The sequence below is a fragment of the Pagrus pagrus genome, assembly GCF_965226575.1.
Source record: "Pagrus pagrus genome assembly, chromosome: 6".
In the NCBI taxonomy this organism is placed as follows: Eukaryota; Metazoa; Chordata; class Actinopteri; order Spariformes; family Sparidae; genus Pagrus; species Pagrus pagrus.
This window is the reverse complement of record NC_140190.1, coordinates 34,779,842-34,790,315: the sequence shown is the minus strand read 5'-3', so window position 1 is coordinate 34,790,315 and position 10,474 is coordinate 34,779,842. Positions and strand designations below refer to the sequence as shown.

The 10,474-nt window shown below is 45.5% G+C and overlaps 1 protein-coding gene across 5 annotated transcripts in view; it reads right to left on the bottom strand.

Annotated features, from left to right (window-relative positions):
• The window catches only part of st3gal3a (ST3 beta-galactoside alpha-2,3-sialyltransferase 3a), a 219,199-nt gene that overhangs the window by 35,202 nt on the left and 173,523 nt on the right, over window positions 1-10,474 (bottom strand). The gene's annotated exons all lie outside the window — the stretch shown is intronic.

The following is a 10,474-nucleotide window of genomic DNA, read 5'->3' as shown; positions in this document are numbered from 1 at the left end:
CTGTGTCACCCTGCAGAGGAAACTATCTCCCGTTACCACATGCATACATCCCTGTGCCAGGTTTAAAAGCAACCTCGTGAGAGGACTTCTGGTATGGCGGCACACTGAGTGGACGTGTGTTAACCTGCTATGCTACCCTGTTGGCTAAATCCTTCTTAAATATCGTATTTGGGCCAGCAAAACATCTCCATTTTGCTAGATAAGATAAGGGTAATGCCTGTGTCGCAAAAGAAAGCCGGCCAAGGTCGAAATAAATTTCTTCAGGCTAAACTGTCGAACTTTGCAATGTCCAGCACCAGCCCCAAGTCCACGGCTAGCACCCACGCTATAGACACCGACGAAGCTAATGCTAGCTTGACTCAGGAGGATACAACGTTGGACAGAAACAACATTACGACTGCTGGAGAGTCCGGTCCTACGTCGGCTGCCATTCTGACTGCTGAAAACAACATGAAAACTGAGTTTTCCACCAGGTTTGATGGCATATTGTCCGCTATTGAAAATGTCAGGAAGGACATCACAGACTGTGCGTGTCACAGAGGCAGAAAAAAGGATTTCGACAGCTGAACTCCATACAAAAGTACAAGTCCTAGAATTGTAAGTGAGGCCAACTGCAGTCGGGAAGAAAATGAGTTTGTGCCTTGAGGTTTTGGTCCTGATGGACCGCAGCCTTCTGCCGGAGGCGAGCGATTCAAAGACCTTATATCCAGGGTGGGAGGGGTCGGCCGCAATCCTACCTGCCCGCCCCAGGGCCCTGGAGGCATGCAGGTCATGGAGGGATGGCAGACAGGAGCCAATCACCCTCTCAGCAGAGCGAATGATACACTGCAGTCTGCTCTTGTCCGTGGCAGAGGCAGCAGTGTACTAGATGGTGATGGAGGAGGTGAGGATGGACTCAATGATGGAGATCTAAAAGAGCACCATCATTGGCTTTTGGCAGGTTGAACTTATTCAGCTGTCGCAAGAAGTACATCCTCTGCTGTGCCTTTTTGAGGAGGGCGCTGGTGTTCAGCTCCCACTTGAGGTCCTGGGTGATGATGATGCCCAGGAAGCGGAAGGACTCCACAGAGTCCACAGGGGAGCCACACAGGGTGATGGGGGCGAGTGGGGCTGGGTTTCTCCTAAAGTCCACAACCATCTCCACTGTCTTTAGAGCATTTAGTTCCAAGCTGTTTTGCCCACACCAGGACACCAGGTGGTCAATCTCCCACCTGTAGGCAGACTCATCACCACCAGAGATGAGCCCAATGAGGGTGGTGTCGTCTGCAAACTTTAGGAGCTTGACCGACTGGTGACTGGAGGTGCAGCTGTTTGTGTACAGGGAGAAGAGTAGAGGTCTGCATTTTTTCATCTACGTAACATTGCAAAAATCAGGCCCATCCTGTCCCAAAAAGATGCAGAAAAGCTAGCCCATGCATTTGTTACTTCCAGGCTGGACTATTGTAATTCTCTATTATCAGGCTGCCCTAACAAGTCTCTAAAGAGTCTCCAGCTGGTCCAGAATGCTGCAGCACGTGTACTGACAGGAACTAAGAAAAGAGATCATATTACTCCTGTATTGGCCTCTCTGCACTGGCTCCCTGTAAAATCAAGAATAGAGTTTAAAATCCTTCTCCTCACTTACAAAGCTGTTAATGGTCAGGCACCATCATATCTCCAGGAGCTCATACTACCCTATTACCCAACTAGAGCATTACGCTCCCAGAACGCAGGATTACTTGTAGTTCCTAAATTCTCCAAAAGCAGAATGGGAGCACCCGGGTTGTGGATCGTGGATGCGCCTACTGCCATGACCCTGCCTGACACCCACCACTGTTGCTAATATTAGTCATATCTCTGTTACATACGTTTCACTACTATTATTGTAATGCATTACTACATACTATCCTTACCGTTAACCACTACTACTGTTATTACTAGTAGTCACATTTCCATTATGTGCATTTCATTATTATTGCTGTAATACCTCTTTATGTACTTTCATTCCTGTCAACCATCTATTATAATTGTATACATTGTGATCTCGTTGATCTGCTCTGTACATGCGACATCTATTGCACGTCTGTCCGTCCTGGGAGAGGGATCCCTCCTCTGTGGCTCTTCCTGAGGTTTCTTCGCATTTTTTTTTCCCTGTTAAAAGGGCTTTTTTTGGGGCAAGTTTTTCCTCACTCGAATCGAGGGTCGAAGGACAGAGGGTGTCGTCTCTGTACAGATTGTAAAGCCCTCTGAGGCAAACTGTGATTTGTGAATTTGGGCCATACAAATAAAATTTGATTTGATTTGATTTGAGGGGAGAGGACGCAGCCTTGAGGGGAGCCGGTGCTGATGGTCCGGGAGTCAGAGACGTGTTTCCCCAGCTTCACATACTGCTTCCTGTCAGACAGGAAGTTAGTGATCCACCTGCAGGTCTGGTAAATGCAGCTTGGAGAGCTTTTCCTGTAGCAGAGCTGGGTTGATGGTGTTGAAGGCAGAGCTAAAATCCAAAAAACAGGATCCTGGCATAGGTTCCTGCTGAGTCCAGGTGTTGGAGGATGAAGTGAAGGGCCATGTTTACTTCATCGTCTACAGATCTGTTGGCTCTGTAGGCAAACAGCAGGGGGTCTAGGAGAGGGTCTGTGATGGTTTTGAGGTGGGTCAAAACAAGGCGCTCAAAGGACTTCATCACCACAGAGGTCAAGGCGACTGGTCTGTAGTCATTTAGTCCTGTGATCTTTGTTTTTTTGGGGACAGGGATGATGGTGGAGGTCTTGAAGCAGGCTGGTAGGTGGCATGTCTCCTGTGAGATGTTAAAAATGAAATAGCGCGCACCGACAAATCGTTGTTGTATAAAACGGTGTTTGAAAGACAAAAAGGGAAGTGCTCTACAAGAACCAGCCGGTGAGGTTTTACCAGGACGTGGCAGCAGGTGTTCACAAGAAGCAGAAGGAGTTCGACAAGGTGAGGCGGCAGCTCTGATCAATGGGAATCCGGTACGGCATCATTCTTCCTGCCCGACTGCTCGTGACGTATAAGGAACGGTCTCGCATTTTTAACAACTATGTCGAGGTGAAGGACTTCATCAGGCAGATCAGGTCAGAAAAGGGACCGAGTTATTAAGAAGCGAACAAGACTGTTATGGTTTACAAAGTAGAAGATAACAGCTGAATAGGTAAAGTAAAGGGTGTAAGTTTGAGCAGATCTCGCACAAATTACAATGTCAAATGCACACCTATGTTCATTAGTGTTTAGTAGATGATGTTGGCTTATACTCGTGGCTTACCTCCTATCTGTTAAAGCTATGTTACTCTTCACATGGTAATAAGCTGGAAACTATGGATAGGAAAGGGGTCTGTTAGAAATTTGGCAGAATAAGTTCTTTAGGTATTTGTTCTTCCAGGTTTTTCCTTTATCTTTAATTTTATTTTTATTAAGAAACGAGTTAAGATGCAAAATTAAAGATAATTCAGGCTGCAACCGTCACTTTGTTAATTTTCAAGTAATGGGGGTTAAATTAATACATTTTTGATCATGGTTTCCCAAAGGAAGCAGTGACACCTGAGTGTTAGGTTTTGATTTAGCTCATAGTAAAGGGAGGGTGCACATGAATGATAATTGTTTAATTATGGTAGCACAGGAGTTTAAGGTTAGTATTATAATTAGTTGTTTGTTTGGGTTTTTTTCATAGCTCAGTAATACTGTCTTACCTTTAGGGTGGAACAGTTAACAGCTATCTGGAAGTCTTAAGATTAGAGGGGGAGAATATTCAGGCTGGAAACCTGGATATGGGTTATGGTTTGGGTATCTGTGTAGTGGTTGCCAGTGGCATTATTTATTTCTGTCTTATGTTTTAAAAAAAAAAAAATGTTTTCAATGCTCTGTTTATTGATTTTTAAGTTGAAAACAAATACAACATATAACATCCCCCCCAACAATCTCAGCAAACGAAACGAAATTACTGTTGTGTTCTGAAAGCTATTACTATTCCAGGTCACTAGGTGGCACAGCTATGTTGATGATGTTACATGATTGAAGAAGAAGAGCCAGAAAGCGCCAGGAAGTGTTGCAATGTTGTTGTTGTAGAAATGCGCGAGAGAAGTAAAGACGTGTTAAAAGTTACTCTCGGACTAGTGCTTCTTTTCTAACTGCACAAAACAAATTGGCGACGAGGATGGCCGTGGCTACTACTCCTTTGCCCCCTACATTCCTCCAATGTCCGGGATAACCTGCAATGCTGTTTGAAACATGGCTAAAAATGTTTGAAAATTACCTGCTTGTAATTGACGTGGAAGGAAATGAGTGGCCCGACACCCGACAACGAGCTGTACTGCTGCACAGCGTCTGTACCGAAGCACAGAGGATTTTCTACACATTGCCTGACACAGGTACCTCATATGCCGAGGCTGTAGCTGCCTTGCGGTCCTACAGACCCCGGATGTTGACAACAGACAAGCCCGGACACAGAGGGGAATAGCACTAGTGTATCATGACCACCAATATTGGTGAAATGAACTAGTTTCGTGGCAGATAATACTCATAGAGGCTGTGCTTCGGTGCAACGGCAAGGGCTGTGATTGGTCCTCTAAAAACATCATTTCCGGAATTACTTTCGAAAGAGTTTGACCGGTTCGCAATCAAGACGAGAATGAATCTGATCGAAGAACGCCTAGCCGAAGAAATTAGAAAATACAAGAACCTTTATGTAACCTCCTTAAAGACATACAAGGACGCTTGTATCGGGGGGGAAATTGCATTGCGTAGCCGGCACCAAGACGGAGAACTGCGAAGGCTCGAGGGGTCTCCGTGGTTACGGAGTCGGATTACGTATTACGTAGTAGGAGTAGTATATTCGACCCTTAAGTGCTGCTGAGAGGAAATACTCAGTGGTGGAAAAGGAAGCATTGGGCTGTGTCTGGGCCACAGAGCACTGGAGGACCTACTTATGGGGAACGAAATTCACCTTGCAAACTGATCACCAGGCTTTGACCACGCTCCTGAATACAAAAGGCATGGGTAGAGCTGGTACGAGAGTAGCACGCTGGTCTGCCAGGCTACTCTGTTTCAACTACGACATTGTCTACAGGCCCGGTGCACAGAACCATGCAGCAGACTGCCTTTCTCGTTTGCCACTACCATATGACCAAGACTGCTCCACAGACATGGAGCCTGAGACTGTTGCTGCTGTGTCTGTTCTTCTGACTGCCGTCCCCATGTCTGACTTTGCTGATGTCTGCTCTTCCTGCCCAGAGTTACACCAGCTGCACCAGCTTGTTATATGACAAAAGGGTGGCCGGCATCTTCTAAAGGCCTGCCAGCAGACATGATGCCTTACTACCAGGTAAGGAATGAACTGTCAGTACATGAGTCACTTGTCTTAAGAGGGAAATACAAGTTGGTGGTTCCAGTACAGTTACGTTCACACATGGTGCACCTGGCGCATGACAGCCACCAAGGCATAGTGCATACCAAGCAAAGACCCAGAGACCTGTATTGGTGGCCCAAGATGGATGCTCAGGTACAGTCCGTCATTGCCACGTGTGCCCTGTCAGCTAAATGACAAAACAACAAGGACTGCCCCAGCACCGATGACACCTGTCACTCTGCCTGATGGACCTTGGCAAAAGCTGGCACTGGACATTGTCAGCCCATTTGAGACGGGTCCTACTGACTGCAAGTTTGCTATTACCATTGGACTATTACTCAAAGTGGCCAGAAGTGTGTTTTGTTCCACAGTGCACTACTGCTACACTGATTTGCTTCATGAGTACTGTGTTTAGTCAAAAGGGGAACCCCATAACTGTGGTGACAGATAATGGCCCACAGTTTACCTCCTCAAAACTGTCCTTTTTTCTGGAAGAACGAGATATCCAACACATCAGGACCACGATCTACCATCCAGAAGGAAATGAGGCAGTAGAGAGGCTGAATAGGGTGTTAAAGGAAAGCATCCTTACTGCAGAGAGAGAGAAAGCTCCATGGAAAGCTCATATCACTGAATTCCTTCAAGTCAATAGAGCTACACTTCATGCAACCATGGGGATATCACCCTTCAAGCTCATGTATGGAAGAAAGATGAGAACTAAACTCTCTGTCCAACCCGAAGTCACGGCTGCTCGAGACCATGAACTGAGAGACAGAGTCAAAAAGAAACAACTAAACATGAAAACATACACCGATGCCAAGAGACATGCCAAGGCTCCTAAACTACACCCAGGAAGCCTTGTGCGTGTGAGAAACACTGTGTATGTCAAGAAAGGGAGGTCCAAGTTCAGTGAGCCGCATAAAGTGATACGGCAGAAAGGACCTCACAGCTACTCACTCACTGATGGGAAAACTTGGGATGCTTCACACCTGTCAGTGGTGCCTGAGACCTTCACTCTTCCAGCTGCTGAACAGAGGCCCGAGGAGCCTGCTCCAAGTGACACTGTACCAAACAGGAGCCAGCAAAACATAAAACAGCCAGAGTGGCTCAAAGACTATGTTACTTGAGAGTGCAAGAGGGACTTATAATCTGTTGTAGTAACAGTGCTTAAAGCAGAAAATAAGAAGACAAATATATGCTGTTGCAGTAGTGGTGTTCTGAAAAAAAAAAGAAAAAATGTGTTCTGCTAATTGTTATAGGTGAAGTGGCATCTGGGTTATCACTACAGTTAATAGTTGTATTTGAAAACTTTTTGCTGTTACCCCACTTGCTTTAATATAGAAGTAACATTTTTAAGAAAGGGGAAAATGTTGTGTTCTGAAAGCTATTACTATTCCAGGTCACTAGGTGGCACAGCTATGTTGATGATGTTACATGATTGAAGAAGAAGAACCAGAAAGTGCCAGGAAGTGTTGCAATGTTTGTACTGATAACAGTAACTGTCGTAAAGAGAGGCGGGGCCAACGGTGATTTACGGCCGCTGTAAGTGAATGTAGCAAAGCACGTTCTGGTAGTAAACAACGCAAACCTGATAGTCACTTGTGAGACTCTTATTTTACCACATAACAACAATACATGGTACCAGGAATTATTGAACACGCGATAAGGAAATACTACGACGATGGAGGGGATAAAGCCGCCCGGTAATCTGCAGCTGGATGGGAATGTGGATGAAAACTGGCGGTCCTTCAAGCAACGTTTTTTTCTCTACCTCACGGCAATTGGGGCCTCGTCTAATTCAGGAGGACGTAATGTGTCTTTGTTGCTGACAGTGGCTGGCCCGCAGGCTATTGAGGTGTTTAATACATTCACGTTGGATGAGAAAGAAGATGATCTGGACACAGTGCTGGGACTTTTCGATGACTACTGCACACCCCGGAAAAATTAAGTCTATGAGAGATATGCTTTTCGCTCTCATATGCAAAAACAGGGTGAGTCCTTTGGTGCTTTTTTAACTGACTTGAGGACCAAAGCACAAACATGCAACTTTGGAGAACTTAAGGACTCAATGATACGTGATCAAGTCGTGTTTGGTATATATGACAAGCGCCGTGAAACTTTGTCACGCGAGTGAACTGTCTGGCATGCACGCAAAAACTTTTGGACAGAGTAACACCGCAGCAACTGGCACGAGTACAATGGCAATGGGTTCGAGTACGCTGGGACTGGAGAACATGTCGGTGGACGTTGTAAGCAAACAGGACACGGGAGGGCGTGCAGAGCCACGGAATCTGATGCCTTACGACTGCAGAAGGTGCGGTAACAGACATGCAGCCCGGCAGTGTCCGGCATACGGTAAAACTTGTGCAAAATGCAGAGGCAGGAATCACTTTGCTAAGATGTGCTTTTGGGGTGAAAAGACTGAAAGTAATGTGCATGCTGTTGACACAGAAGAGGCGCTGTCTATTGGAACAGTGCAAAGTGACTCAAAACCGGCTGTGGATGGAACGACTGTGCATGCAGTGGAGCTACAGAGTGAAGTTTGGATAGCTCCTCTGCTGGTAAATAACACCATAGTTCCTTTTAAGCTTGACACAGGGGCTAAGGCAAACCTAATAAGCTGGAGTGATGCACAGAATCTCAAGGTGAGACCCAAGACATTGAACAAAACAGTGGCTTTGAAGGCATATAATGGACAGAGCATAGAGACAAAAGGAACATGCAGGCTGACAATTAAGCACAAGAACCGCCTTCATCATGTGATGTTCACTGTTGTACCTGATGGACACGAGACATTATTGGGGGATAAAGCATGTATGGATTTGGGCTTGGTTAAACGAGTCTACGCCATCAATGAGATGGCAAATGTGCAAAGTGCCCCACTAAGCAGTACAGATCTGTCTCATGATACCATAATACACAAATACGCAGATGTATTTCAGGGCTTTGGAGCACTTCCCTTCACATACTCCATCAAACTGAGAGAGGATGCGCAACCTGTGATCCACGCACCCAGAAGAGTCCTGGTAGCTCTCCGCGACAGACTGAAGGCAGAACTAGACCGCATGGTGAGCCTGGCTGTCATAAAGAGGGTGGAAGAGCCCACTGACTGGGTAAATTCTATGGTCTGTGTCAACTCAAAGAAAAATTACAAACTCCGTGTTTGCATGGACCCAAAGGGAGGAAATAATTAGCGAAATGACAGGAACAAAATACTGATGTCATACAGAGCAGCCCCGCTGGAAAGTGGCAAGTCACCAGCTGAGCTGTTGCTGGGGCGCAAGATCCGTACTCGACTGCCCAGTCACATCACACACATACCTGAACACAGAGATGAGATGTGGTCGGAGAAAGCCAGAAGACTACAACAGAAACAAAAGGCATTTCATGATCGCACAGCCACTGCTCTAGTGCCACTACAGGAAAAGGATGTAGTTCGCATGGAGGGACCTGGGTCATGGGACAGAAGAGCCGTCATTTTGCAACAGGTTGCTCCCAGGTCAAACAATGTCATGACAGAGAATGGTGATGTCTTTCGCAGAAACAGGAGACATCTGTTGAAAACCACAGAGCCATGGCAACCAAAGGTGGTCAGAGAGGATGATCTAAGGCTGGAGAACAGGCTAAACGAGCAGGGAATAGGAGCAAGGGTGCAAAGAGATGAAGGACACGATAGTGACAATGTAGCAGAAGTCCCGTGCAATGCAGATGAGATGGTAAGGGACACATCCAAGATGATGCAACAGTCTATGCAGCTACGCAGGTCAGAGCGGACCAGAAAGCCTGTGGTTAAACTGGACCTGTAGTTGTGACTACAAAGACTATAACAGTCATTGACTCTTGGGTAGTGTTCATAATTTACCTGCTATGTTTCAAAAGGAGTGTTCATAAGTCACATGCATATGTTTTAAAGGTGCAGTTTATGCTGCTCGTTTCTATATGCCTTTCCTGCTGTTGTTTCAAAAGCAGCGTTCATAAGTCACAGGCAGATGTTTTAAAGGTGGACATTATACTGCTTGTTTCTATATGCTTATTATTATTGTTGTTCTTTTTATGACAAGCTCTGTGTATATGTTTAGGTTTATGAAAGGAGAAGATGTACTGATAACAGTAACTGTCGTAAAGAGAGGCGGGGCCAATGGTGATTTACGGCTGCTGTAAGTGAGTGTAGCAGAGCACGTTCTGGTAGTAAACAACACAAACCTGATAGTCACTTGTGAGACTCTTATTTTACCACATAACAACAATACAATGTTGTTTTTTTTAGAAATGCGCGAGAGAAGTAAAGACGTGTTAAAAGTTACTCTCGTATGGAGAGAATTTTGTTCCTTTATTATTCAATCAAATAGAATAGATTTGAAACCAAAAAAAAAAATTTGAGAGCAAAAGAGAGTAAGTGGCAATCAAAATGTTTTTTTTTTTTAGATTGAAACAGAACAGGTTGCAATTGAAAAAAAAATATGAGAGAGCATATTTCTTCAACTTCAATCAAAACTAGTGTTTGTAAGTAAACACATACGACCATTTTGCTTATAAATCAGTCCTCTTTGCATTCAAGTTAAAAACCTTTGCTTGCAAGTCAGTCCTCTTTGGTTGCAAGTTCTAAAGTTTTGCTTGCGAATTCAACTGCACTTGATGGGCGGGGCCTACGCTGGTGGATGAGAGAAGAGTTTCTATGGGGGCTGGTGAAGGGGAAGGTGATGGTCCACTTTAGTGCGGGAAGCTCCGGTTACTAAAGAGACGGCAGGCAACATGTGGGGGTTTCCGCACGGCACTTTTATTCATAATACTGACCACACCATGCCAGGTCTCTACGGCACTAGATGTTACAGGCATACGCAAACGATCCAGGCCGAGGTTCTTGCACCAACACTTTACTAAATAAAGACAAAATAAATTGGGGAGTCTTCGCTCTGTCGGCAGTATCCTTTCTCATGGGGAGCGGAAGTACACCTGCTCTTCTTCATTGTGCAGGTTACATCACCCACTAAACAAAAGGAGGCGCCACCTAGTGGCGCTACTTTGAATAACTGACTGTTACACCACGTATTAAAAAATTGTGGGTTTAGATCAAGCTCGGGCTCATAATTACAGTTAATGTGTCGGGCCGGGCCGGGCCGGGCTCGGACACAACGT